The following is a 10,693-nucleotide window of genomic DNA, read 5'->3' on the forward strand; positions in this document are numbered from 1 at the left end:
GACAGACGGACGAAGGAGGAGACGACGACGACAGACAGACAGACGGACGGACGACGACGACCGACCGACCGACGACGAAGATAGATAGATAAGAAGAAGGAGAAGAAGAAGAAGATAGATAGATAAGAAGAAGGAGAAGAAGAAGAAGAAGAAGAAGATAGATAGATAAGAAGAAGATAGATAGATAAGAAGAAGATAGATAGATAAGAAGAAGATAGATAGATAAGAAGAAGATAGATAGATAAGAAGAAGAAGAAGAAGAAGAAGATAGATAGATAAGAAGAAGAAGAAGAAGAAGAAGATAGATAGATAAGAAGAAGAAGAAGATAGATAGATAACAAGAAGAAGAAGAAGAAGATAGATAGATAGATAACAAGAAGAAGAAGAAGAAGATAGATAGATAGATAACAAGAAGAAGAAGAAGAAGATAGATAGATAGATAACAAGAAGAAGAAGAAGAAGATAGATAGATAGATAACAAGAAGAAGAAGAAGAAGATAGATAGATAGATAACAAGAAGAAGAAGAAGAAGATAGATAGATAGATAACAAGAAGAAGAAGAAGAAGATAGATAGATAGATAGATAACAAGAAGAAGAAGAAGAAGATAGATAGATAGATAACAAGAAGAAGAAGAAGAAGATAGATAGATAGATAACAAGAAGAAGAAGAAGAAGATAGATAGATAGATAACAAGAAGAAGAAGAAGAAGATAGATAGATAGATAACAAGAAGAAGAAGAAGAAGATAGATAGATAGATAACAAGAAGAAGAAGAAGAAGATAGATAGATAGATAACAAGAAGAAGAAGAAGAAGATAGATAGATAGATAACAAGAAGAAGAAGAAGAAGATAGATAGATAGATAACAAGAAGAAGAAGAAGAAGATAGATAGATAGATAACAAGAAGAAGAAGAAGAAGATAGATAGATAGATAACAAGAAGAAGAAGAAGAAGATAGATAGATAGATAACAAGAAGAAGAAGAAGAAGATAGATAGATAGATAACAAGAAGAAGAAGAAGAAGATAGATAGATAGATAACAAGAAGAAGAAGAAGAAGATAGATAGATAGATAACAAGAAGAAGAAGAAGAAGATAGATAGATAGATAACAAGAAGAAGAAGAAGAAGATAGATAGATAGATAACAAGAAGAAGAAGAAGAAGATAGATAGATAGATAACAAGAAGAAGAAGAAGAAGATAGATAGATAGATAACAAGAAGAAGAAGAAGAAGATAGATAGATAGATAACAAGAAGAAGAAGAAGAAGATAGATAGATAGATAACAAGAAGAAGAAGAAGAAGATAGATAGATAGATAACAAGAAGAAGAAGAAGAAGATAGATAGATAGATAACAAGAAGAAGAAGAAGAAGATAGATAGATAGATAACAAGAAGAAGAAGAAGAAGATAGATAGATAGATAACAAGAAGAAGAAGAAGAAGATAGATAGATAGATAACAAGAAGAAGAAGAAGAAGATAGATAGATAGATAACAAGAAGAAGAAGAAGAAGATAGATAGATAGATAACAAGAAGAAGAAGAAGAAGAAGAAGAAGAAGAAGATAGATAGATAGATAACAAGAAGAAGAAGAAGAAGATAGATAGATAGATAACAAGAAGAAGAAGAAGAAGATAGATAGATAGATAACAAGAAGAAGAAGAAGAAGAAGAAGAAGAAGAAGAAGAAGAAGATAGATAGATAGATAACAAGAAGAAGAAGAAGAAGAAGAAGAAGAAGAAGAAGATAGATAGATAGATAACAAGAAGAAGAAGAAGAAGAAGAAGAAGAAGAAGAAGAAGATAGATAGATAGATAACAAGAAGAAGAAGAAGAAGAAGAAGAAGAAGAAGAAGAAGATAGATAGATAGATAACAAGAAGAAGAAGATAGATAGATAGATAACAAGAAGAAGAAGAAGAAGAAGAAGAAGAAGATAGATAGATAGATAACAAGAAGAAGAAGAAGAAGAAGATAGATAGATAGATAACAAGAAGAAGAAGAAGAAGAAGAAGATAGATAGATAGAGAAGAAGAAGAAGAAGAAGATAGATAGATAGAGAAGAAGAAGAAGAAGAAGAAGAAGATAGATAGATAGAGAAGAAGAAGAAGAAGAAGATAGATAGATAGAGAAGAAGAAGAAGAAGAAGAAGATAGATAGATAGAGAAGAAGAAGAAGAAGAAGAAGATAGATAGAGAAGAAGAAGAAGAAGAAGATAGATAGATAGAGAAGAAGAAGAAGAAGAAGAAGATAGATAGATAGAGAAGAAGAAGAAGAAGAAGAAGAAGATAGATAGATAGAGAAGAAGAAGAAGAAGAAGAAGAAGATAGATAGATAGAGAAGAAGAAGAAGAAGAAGAAGAAGATAGATAGATAGAGAAGAAGAAGAAGAAGAAGAAGAAGATAGATAGATAGAGAAGAAGAAGAAGAAGAAGAAGATAGATAGATAGAGAAGAAGAAGAAGAAGAAGAAGATAGATAGATAGAGAAGAAGAAGAAGAAGAAGAAGATAGATAGATAGAGAAGAAGAAGAAGAAGAAGAAGATAGATAGATAGAGAAGAAGAAGAAGAAGAAGAAGATAGATAGATAGAGAAGAAGAAGAAGAAGAAGAAGATAGATAGATAGAGAAGAAGAAGAAGAAGAAGAAGATAGATAGATAGAGAAGAAGAAGAAGAAGAAGAAGATAGATAGATAGAGAAGAAGAAGAAGAAGAAGAAGATAGATAGATAGAGAAGAAGAAGAAGAAGAATAGATAGATAGAGAAGAAGAAGAAGAAGAAGAAGATAGATAGATAGAGAAGAAGAAGAAGAAGAAGAAGATAGATAGATAGAGAAGAAGAAGAAGAAGAAGATAGATAGATAGATAGAGAAGAAGAAGAAGAAGAAGATAGATAGATAGATAGAGAAGAAGAAGAAGAAGAAGATAGATAGATAGATAGAGAGAAGAAGAAGAAGAAGATAGATAGATAGAGAAGAAGAAGAAGAAGATAGATAGATAGATAGAGAAGAAGAAGAAGAAGATAGATAGATAGATAGATAGAGAAGAAGAAGAAGAAGATAGATAGATAGATAGATAGAGAAGAAGAAGAAGATAGATAGATAGATAGAGAAGAAGAAGAAGAAGATGATAGATAGATAGATAGAGAAGAAGAAGAAGAAGAAGATAGATAGATAGATAGAGAAGAAGAAGAAGAAGATAGATAGATAGATAGATAGAGAAGAAGAAGAAGAAGATAGATAGATAGATAGATAGAGAAGAAGAAGAAGATAGATAGATAGATAGATAGATAGAGAAGAAGAAGAAGATAGATAGATAGATAGATAGAGAAGAAGAAGAAGATAGATAGATAGATAGAGAAGAAGAAGAAGAAGAAGAAGATAGATAGATAGAGAAGAAGAAGAAGAAGAAGAAGATAGATAGATAGAGAGAAGAAGAAGAAGAAGAAGAAGATAGATAGATAGAGAAGAAGAAGAAGAAGAAGAAGATAGATAGATAGATAGAGAAGAAGAAGAAGAAGAAGAAGATAGATAGATAGAGAAGAAGAAGAAGAAGAAGAAGAAGATAGATAGATAGAGAAGAAGAAGAAGAAGAAGAAGATAGATAGATAGAGAAGAAGAAGAAGAAGAAGAAGAAGATAGATAGATAGAGAAGAAGAAGAAGAAGAAGAAGAAGATAGATAGATAGAGAAGAAGAAGAAGAAGAAGGATAGATAGATAGATAGATAGAGAAGAAGAAGAAGAAGAAGATAGATAGATAGATAGATAGAGAAGAAGAAGAAGAAGAAGATAGATAGATAGATAGAGAAGAAGAAGAAGAAGAAGATAGATAGATAGATAGATAGAGAAGAAGAAGAAGAAGAAGATAGATAGATAGATAGATAGAGAAGAAGAAGAAGAAGAAGATAGATAGATAGATAGATAGAGAAGAAGAAGAAGAAGAAGAAGATAGATAGATAGATAGAGAAGAAGAAGAAGAAGAAGAAGATAGATAGATAGATAGAGAAGAAGAAGAAGAAGAAGAAGAAGATAGATAGATAGAGAAGAAGAAGAAGAAGAAGAAGATAGATAGATAGAGAAGAAGAAGAAGAAGAAGATAGATAGATAGATAGAGAAGAAGAAGAAGAAGAAGAAGATAGATAGATAGATAGAGAAGAAGAAGAAGAAGAAGATAGATAGATAGATAGATAGAGAAGAAGAAGAAGAAGAAGATAGATAGATAGATAGATAGAGAAGAAGAAGAAGAAGAAGAAGATAGATAGATAGATAGAGAAGAAGAAGAAGAAGAAGATAGATAGATAGATAGATAGAGAAGAAGAAGAAGAGAAGAAGAAGATAGATAGATAGATAGATAGAGAAGAAGAAGAAGAAGATAGATAGATAGATAGATAGAGAAGAAGAAGAAGAAGAAGATAGATAGATAGATAGATAGAGAAGAAGAAGAAGAAGAAGATAGATAGATAGATAGATAGAGAAGAAGAGAAGAAGAAGATAGATAGATAGATAGATAGAGAAGAAGAAGAAGAAGAAGATAGATAGATAGATAGATAGAGAAGAAGAAGAAGAAGAAGATAGATAGATAGATAGATAGAGAAGAAGAAGAAGAAGAAGATAGATAGATAGATAGATAGAGAAGAAGAAGAAGAAGATAGATAGATAGATAGATAGAGAAGAAGAAGAAGAAGATAGATAGATAGATAGATAGAGAAGAAGAAGAAGAAGATAGATAGATAGATAGATAGAGAAGAAGAAGAGAAGAAGATAGATAGATAGATAGATAGAGAAGAAGAAGAAGAAGATAGATAGATAGATAGATAGATAGAGAAGAAGAAGAAGAAGATAGATAGATAGATAGATAGATAGAGAAGAAGAAGAAGAAGATAGTAGATAGATAGATAGATAGAGAAGAAGAAGAAGAAGATAGATAGATAGATAGATAGAGAAGAAGAAGAAGAAGATAGATAGATAGATAGATAGATAGAGAAGAAGAAGAAGAAGATAGATAGATAGATAGATAGATAGAGAAGAAGAAGAAGATAGATAGATAGATAGATAGAAGAGAAGAAGAAGAAGATAGATAGATAGAGAGAGAAGAAGAAGAAGAAGATAGATAGATAGATAGAGAAGAAGAAGAGAAGAAGATAGATAGATAGATAGAGAAGAAGAAGAAGAAGAAGATAGATAGATAGATAGAGAGAAGAAGAAGAAGAAGATAGATAGATAGAGAGAAGAAGAAGAAGATAGATAGATAGATAGAGAAGAAGAAGAAGAAGATAGATAGATAGATAGATAGAGAAGAAGAAGAAGATAGATAGATAGATAGATAGAGAAGAAGAAGAAGAAGATAGATAGATAGATAGATAGAGAAGAAGAAGAAGATAGATAGATAGATAGATAGAGAAGAAGAAGAAGAAGATAGATAGATAGATAGATAGAGAAGAAGAAGAAGAAGATAGATAGATAGATAGATAGAGAAGAAGAAGAAGATAGATAGATAGATAGATAGAGAAGAAGAAGAAGAAGATAGATAGATAGATAGAGAAGAAGAAGAAGAAGATAGATAGATAGATAGATAGAGAAGAAGAGAAGAAGATAGATAGATAGATAGAGAAGAAGAAGAAGAAGAAGAAGATAGATAGATAGAGAAGAAGAAGAAGAAGAAGAAGATAGATAGATAGAGAAGAAGAAGAAGAAGAAGAAGATAGATAGATAGATAGAGAGAAGAAGAAGAAGAAGAAGAAGATAGATAGATAGAGAAGAAGAAGAAGAAGAAGAAGAAGATAGATAGATAGAGAAGAAGAAGAAGAAGAAGAAGATAGATAGATAGAGAAGAAGAAGAAGAAGAAGAAGATAGATAGATAGAGAAGAAGAAGAAGAAGAAGAAGAAGATAGATAGATAGAGAAGAAGAAGAAGAAGAAGAAGAAGATAGATAGATAGAGAAGAAGAAGAAGAAGAAGATAGATAGATAGATAGATAGAGAAGAAGAAGAAGAAGAAGATAGATAGATAGATAGATAGAGAAGAAGAAGAAGAAGAAGATAGATAGATAGATAGAGAAGAAGAAGAAGAAGAAGATAGATAGATAGATAGATAGAGAAGAAGAAGAAGAAGAAGATAGATAGATAGATAGATAGAGAAGAAGAAGAAGAAGAAGATAGATAGATAGATAGATAGAGAAGAGAAGAAGAAGAAGAAGATAGATAGATAGATAGAGAAGAAGAAGAAGAAGAAGAAGAAGATAGATAGATAGAGAAGAAGAAGAAGAAGAAGAAGATAGATAGATAGATAGAGAAGAAGAAGAAGAAGAAGATAGATAGATAGAGAAGAAGAAGAAGAAGAAGAAGAAGATAGATAGATAGAGAAGAAGAAGAAGAAGAAGATAGATAGATAGAGAAGAAGAAGAAGAAGAAGAAGATAGATAGATAGATAGAGAAGAAGAAGAAGAAGAAGATAGATAGATAGATAGATAGAGAAGAAGAAGAAGAAGAAGATAGATAGATAGATAGATAGAGAAGAAGAAGAAGAAGAAGATAGATAGATAGATAGATAGAGAAGAAGAAGAAGAAGATAGATAGATAGATAGATAGAGAAGAAGAAGAAGAAGAAGAAGATAGATAGATAGATAGATAGAGAAGAAGAAGAAGAAGAAGATAGATAGATAGATAGATAGAGAAGAAGAAGAAGAAGATAGATAGATAGATAGATAGAGAAGAAGAAGAAGAAGAAGATAGATAGATAGATAGATAGAGAAGAAGAAGAAGAAGAAGATAGATAGATAGATAGATAGAGAAGAGAAGAAGAAGAAGATAGATAGATAGATAGATAGAGAAGAAGAAGAAGAAGATAGATAGATAGATAGATAGAGAAGAAGAAGAAGAAGAAGATAGATAGATAGATAGATAGAGAAGAAGAAGAAGAAGATAGATAGATAGATAGATAGAGAGAGAAGAAGAAGAAGATAGATAGATAGATAGATAGAGAAGAAGAAGAAGAAGATAGATAGATAGATAGATAGATAGAGAAGAAGAAGAAGAAGATAGATAGATAGATAGATAGAGAAGAAGAAGAAGATAGATAGATAGATAGATAGAGAAGAAGAAGAAGAAGATAGATAGATAGATAGATAGAGAGAAGAAGAAGAAGAAGATAGATAGATAGATAGATAGATAGAGAAGAAGAAGAAGAAGATAGATAGATAGATAGATAGATAGAGAAGAAGAAGAAGAAGATAGATAGATAGATAGATAGATAGAGAAGAAGAAGAAGAAGATAGATAGATAGATAGATAGATAGAGAAGAAGAAGAAGAAGATAGATAGATAGATAGATAGATAGAGAAGAAGAAGAAGAAGATAGATAGATAGATAGATAGATAGAGAAGAAGAAGAAGAAGATAGATAGATAGATAGATAGAGAAGAAGAAGAAGAAGATAGATAGATAGATAGATAGATAGAGAAGAAGAAGAAGATAGATAGATAGATAGATAGAGAAGAAGAAGAAGAAGATAGATAGATAGATAGATAGAGAAGAAGAAGAAGAAGATAGATAGATAGATAGATAGAGAAGAAGAAGAAGAAGATAGATAGATAGATAGATAGAGAAGAAGAAGAAGAAGATAGATAGATAGATAGATAGAGAAGAAGAAGAAGAAGATAGATAGATAGATAGATAGAGAAGAAGAAGAAGAAGATAGATAGATAGATAGAGAAGAAGAAGAAGAAGATAGATAGATAGATAGATAGAGAAGAAGAAGAAGAAGATAGATAGATAGATAGATAGAGAAGAAGAAGAAGAAGATAGATAGATAGATAGATAGAGAAGAAGAAGAAGAAGATAGATAGATAGATAGATAGAGAAGAAGAAGAAGAAGAAGATAGATAGATAGATAGAGAAGAGAAGAAGAAGATAGATAGATAGATAGATAGAGAAGAAGAAGAAGATAGATAGATAGATAGATAGAGAAGAAGAAGAAGAAGATAGATAGATAGATAGATAGAGAAGAAGAAGAAGAAGATAGATAGATAGATAGATAGAGAAGAAGAAGAAGAAGATAGATAGATAGATAGATAGAGAAGAAGAAGAAGAAGATAGATAGATAGATAGATAGAGAAGAAGAAGAAGAAGATAGATAGATAGATAGATAGAGAAGAAGAAGAAGAAGATAGATAGATAGATAGATAGAGAAGAAGAAGAAGAAGATAGATAGATAGATAGATAGAGAAGAAGAAGAAGAAGAAGAAAGAAGAAGAAGAAAAGAAGAGGAAGAAGAAAAGAGAAGAGAAAAAGAAGAAAGAAGAAGAAGAAAAGGAGAAGAAGAAGAGAAGAAGAAGAAGAAGAAGAAGAAGAAGATAGATAGATGAGAGAAGAAGAAGAAGAAGAAGATAGATAGATGAGAAGAAGAAGAAGAAGAAGAAGATAGATAGATGAGAAGAAGAAGAAGAAGAAGAAGAAGAGATAGATAGATGAGAAGAAGAAGAAGAAGAAGATAGATAGATGAGAAGAAGAAGAAGAAGAAGAAGAAGAAGATAGATAGATAGAAGAAGAAGAAGAAGAAGAAGAAGAAGATAGATAGATAAGAAGAAGAAGAAGAAGAAGATAGATAGATAAGAAGAAGAAGAAGAAGAAGAAGAAGATAGATAAGAAGAAGAAGAAGAGAAGATAGATAGATAAGAAGAAGAAGAAGAAGATAGATAGATAAGAAGAAGAAGAAGAAGATAGATAGATAAGAAGAAGAAGAAGAAGAAGAAGAAGAGATAGATAGATAGAAGAAGAAGAAGAAGATAGATAGATAAGAAGAAGAAGAAGAAGAAGAAGATAGATAGATAGATAAGAAGAAGAAGAAGATAGATAGATAAGAAGAAGAAGAAGAAGAAGAAGATAGATAAGAAGAAGAAGAAGAAGAAGAAGATAGATAGATAAGAAGAAGAAGAAGAAGAAGATAGATAGATAAGAGAAGAAGAAGAAGAAGAAGATAGATAGATAAGAAGAAGAAGAAGAAGATAGATAGATAGATAAGAAGAAGAAGAAGAAGAAGATAGATAGATAGATAAGAAGAAGAAGAAGAAGAAGAAAGATAGATAAGAAGAAGAAGAAGAAGAAGAAGATAGATAGATAGATAAGAAGAAGAAGAAGAAGAAGAAGATAGATAGAAGAAGAAGAAGAAAGAAGAAGAAGAAGAAGATAGATAGATAAGAAGAAGAAGAAGAAGAAGAAGATAGATAGAAGAAGAAGAAGAAGAAGAAAGATAGATAGAGAAGAAGAAGAAGAAGAAGAAGAAGATAGATAGATAAGAAGAAGAAGAAGAAGAAGAAGAAGATAGATAGATAAGAAGAAGAAGAAGAGAAGAAGAAGATAGATAGATAAGAAGAAGAAGAAGAAGAAGAAGATAGATAGATAAGAAGAAGAAGAAGATAGATAGATAAGAAGAAGAAGAAGAAGAAGAGGATAGATAGATAAGAAGAAGAAGAAGATAGATAGATAAGAAGAAGAAGAAGATAGATAGATAAGAAGAAGAAGAAGAAGAAGAAGAAGAAGAAGATAGATAGATAAGAAGAAGAAGAAGATAGATAGATAAGAAGAAGAAGAAGATAGATAGATAAGAAGAAGAAGAAGAAGAAGAAGATAGATAGATAAGAAGAAGAAGAAGATAGATAGATAGAGAAGAAGATAGATAGATAAGAAGAAGAAGATAGATAGATAAGAAGAAGAAGATAGATAGATAAGAAGAAGAAGATAGATAGATAAGAAGAAGAAGAAGAAGAAGAAGAAGATAGATAGATAAGAAGAAGATAGATAGATAAGAAGAAGAAGAAGAAGATAGATAAGAAGGAAGAAGAAGAAGAAGAAGAAGATAGATAGATAAGAAGAAGAAGAAGAAGAAGATAGATAGATAAGAAGAAGAAGAAGAAGAAGAAGAAGAGAAGAAGAAGAAGAAGAAGAAGATAGATAGATAAGAAGAAGATAGATAGATAAGAAGAAGAAGAAGATAGATAAGAAGAAGAAGAAGAAGAAGATAGATAGAAGAAGAAGAAGATAGATAAGAAGAAGAAGAAGATAGATAAGAAGAAGAAGAAGATAGATAAGAAGAAGAAGAAGATAGATAAGAAGAAGAAGAAGATAGATAAGAAGAAGAAGAAGATAGATAAGAAGAAGAAGAAGAAGAAGATAGATAGATAAGAAGAAGAAGAAGAAGATAGATAGATAAGAAGAAGAAGAAGAAGATAGATAGATAAGAAGAAGAAGAAGAAGATAGATAGATAAGAAGAAGAAGAAGAAGATAGATAGATAAGAAGAAGAAGAAGAAGATAGATAGATAAGAAGAAGAAGAAGAAGATAGATAGATAAGAAGAAGAAGAAGAAGATAGATAAGAAGAAGAAGAAGAAGATAGATAAGAAGAAGAAGAAGAAGATAGATAAGAAGAAGAAGAAAGGTAGATAGATAAGAAGAAGAAGAAGAAGAAGAAGGTGAAGGTAGATAGATAAGAAGAAGAAGAAGAAGAAGAAGGTAGATAAGAAGAAGAAGAAGAAGAAGAAGAAAAGAAGAGAGAAAGAAGATAGATAAGAGAAGAAGAAGAAGAAGAAGAAAGATAGATAAGAAGAAGAAGATAGATAGATAAGAAGAAAGATAGATAAGAAGAAGAAGAAGAAGAAGATAGATAAGAAGAAGAAGATAGATAAGAAGAAGAAGATAAGAAGAAA

At 30.3% G+C, this 10,693-nt stretch overlaps 1 protein-coding gene across 2 annotated transcripts in view; it reads right to left on the reverse strand.

Moving 5' to 3' along the window:
* NEIL3 (nei like DNA glycosylase 3) overlaps positions 1-10,693 on the reverse strand; it is a 52,216-nt gene that overhangs the window by 14,455 nt on the left and 27,068 nt on the right. The window lies entirely within an intron of this gene.

Source organism: Anser anser (assembly GCF_964211835.1).
Source record: "Anser anser genome assembly, chromosome: 4".
In the NCBI taxonomy this organism is placed as follows: Eukaryota; Metazoa; Chordata; class Aves; order Anseriformes; family Anatidae; genus Anser; species Anser anser.